The following is a 2783-nucleotide window of genomic DNA, read 5'->3' on the forward strand; positions in this document are numbered from 1 at the left end:
GATATTCTCATTATTATGATTTTGCTATTACTATGTTTGTGTTGTTTCTGATTTTCATTATTCATTTCTCATTCATTTTCATTTATTTTATTAGAACAATGAAATTATTTAATGAACATAAATAAAATAAGACTAAACTAAGATAAAATCAATGATATTGTTATTATATTATTATGTTATTTTAGTTTTGATTTTATATTTATTATTTTATTTTTATCTTTTATAAACATCATTCATTTCTTCTTTTTGTCATTTCCTATTTTCTAATCATCACTCATTTCTTCTATTTATTTCCATTTCATTCTATTTTCTTTATTCTTTTTGTTATTTTATTTAGTTCATCTTTTATCATTTATCATTTCTTGTTTATTCTTGTTTGTTGTATATTTTATTATTATTCTTTATTTTATGTTGTTTATTCTTATTTATCTTTCTTATTATGTTTTGATTATTATTGTTTAAATAGAAAATAAGAATGAATAAGAAATAATAACATAAATATGTTGATGTATTTTATCATTTCTTTATTTGTTTCTTATTCTTATCTCTATTATCTTATTCATTTGATTCATAATGAATTAATTCAATGAAATAATACAAATAAATTGTTTATTTATTTCATCTTATTTCTCTTTCATTCTTATTTCTTTTATTATTTATTAAAAACACAATCATTGGGTGTGAATATTTCATTAAATGAAATAAAATAAATCATAATTGAATTATGTCCATTTTTAATTCACCATTTCATTCATTGGCAGATAAATGAAATGTTCATATTCTTCATTGTTTTGTTTTTATTCTTTTTAGTTCATTTTCAATTAATCAAGATTGAATCATTTCATTTCAATTACTATGATTCGTTTTGGTGTGAAACGATATGGATATTGTTTTCCACAAAGTGCATTTGATATTCCTTTATATTTAAATGAATTTTGATAACACCATGATTTTGTTTTATAATTTTCTTTATAAACACAAATATCACCTCTATATCCATATCCAAATTCAAATAAACAATCATCTGATTGATTATATAAATAAAATGCACGTTGTTGTTGTTCGATATTAAATTTCTTCATTCCTTCAATTCTTCCTTTTGATTCTGATGAAAATAAAAATGATTTTGAATCATTTACATAACCACCATTAACTTTATCAATTTTCTCATTAACATATCCTCTAAATTTATTTCCTTCTGAATCTTCAATAATAATTATTATATGTTCTTTATTCTTTATTCTTTGATTAAATACTGATGTATTTTTATTCCAATTATCTTTATCTGAATCAAATAGTATATTGTTTATTCTTTTTTCTGTTAATTCTTCTATTTGTTTGATTATTTCTTTTGTTTTGTCATTTGATTTGTTATTTGATGTTGATTGTGTTATTCCCATTTTTGTTGATTTTTAAGTTTTTCTTTTTATTATTTTATTATTTTATTACATCTCTTATTTATTATTAAGTTCTTCTTTTTCTTTTTAATTTATTCATTTCATTCTTTCTATTCATTTTCTTTCTATTCATTTATTTGTTATTTATCATTCCTTTTTATTTCTTAATGTCACTTCTATCTTGTTATTTCTTTGTTTCTTGTTATTTATTTGTTTATTCTGTTTTATTAGAATATATTACCAATCCACATGTCGCGTGTCGCACTTGTTGCTGATCCTGTTGCTAATGCTGCTACCCAAGCCAGAAGATATTTTATTACTATAAATAACCCAAATAGTAATGAAATATATTCGCTTAAGGCTTTGGATTATAAATATATCATTATTGCCCAAGAAATTGCTCCAACTACCGGTACTCCTCATATCCACTGCTTAGTGTTGTTTAATGCAGCCAAACGTTGATCTACCATTAAAAGAATTTTCCCGAGAGCTAATATTCAAATTGTTCGAGGCACTTTTCAGCAAGCCCGGGAATATGTAATTAAAGAAGGAAACATTATTTATGAGGATGGCACTGCTCCTCATACCGGTATTGGTGACACCTTCAAACAGATGGTCCAAGAAGCTAAAAATGGAACTATTGATAGAGCGTGCTTGATGTATTGTAGATATGAACGATTTTTCCAAAGATTTATTCCAAAGACTGATTTTGTTTATGACGGTGAACTATCTTCAAAAAATGCCTGGATATATGGTCCATCTGCCACGGGAAAGTCTCGTCTTGTCAGAGAGTATGCAAAGTCTAGAGGTTATAGAATTTATGAGAAACTTTCCAACAAATGGTGGGATAATTATGATGGAGAGGAGATAGTCCTTATTGAAGACTTGGACCCTCAAGTCTGTAAACTCCTCGTCCATCATATTAAGCTTTGGGCTGACAGATACCCTTTTAGAGCTGAAATAAAAGGGGGTTCTGTCAGATTAGAGCCAAGGTTTCAATTTATTGTAACCTCTAATTATTCCTTGGCTGAGTGCTTTGAAGGACCTGATGGTGCTGCTATTGCCAGAAGGTTTGATGAGTGGGAGATGATGTCTGAAGAAGATTCTCTCTCCTTCACTTGGAAGAGTGTGACTCTTGACTAGTTTAATTAACTAATTCTTTTTCTATTTCTTTTAGTTTCTATTTTTATTTTATGAATAATTCATTTATTTTTCATTTAAAACTCATAGAGTGTGATGATTCACCACGTATTTAAACCTCATTTTCTAATAATTCTCATATGGCTCGTTTAAAGAAGAGAACAACAAGAAGAAAGACTTCTAAAAGACCTACTGTTCGTCGTGGTAGGCGTGTATATAAACGACGTGTATATAGAAAAAGAAGAA

At 26.4% G+C, this 2783-nt stretch overlaps 1 pseudogene; it reads left to right on the top strand.

The window, feature by feature from the left end:
* The first annotated feature begins 1520 nt into the window (after nt 1-1520).
* On the top strand, nt 1521-2540 carry EHI_190200 (annotated as a pseudogene).
* The last annotated feature ends 243 nt before the right edge of the window (nt 2541-2783 follow it).

Source organism: Entamoeba histolytica, genomic scaffold (genome assembly GCF_000208925.1).
Source record: "Entamoeba histolytica HM-1:IMSS scf_1104750519163 genomic scaffold, whole genome shotgun sequence".
NCBI lineage: Eukaryota > Evosea > Mastigamoebida > Endamoebidae > Entamoeba > Entamoeba histolytica.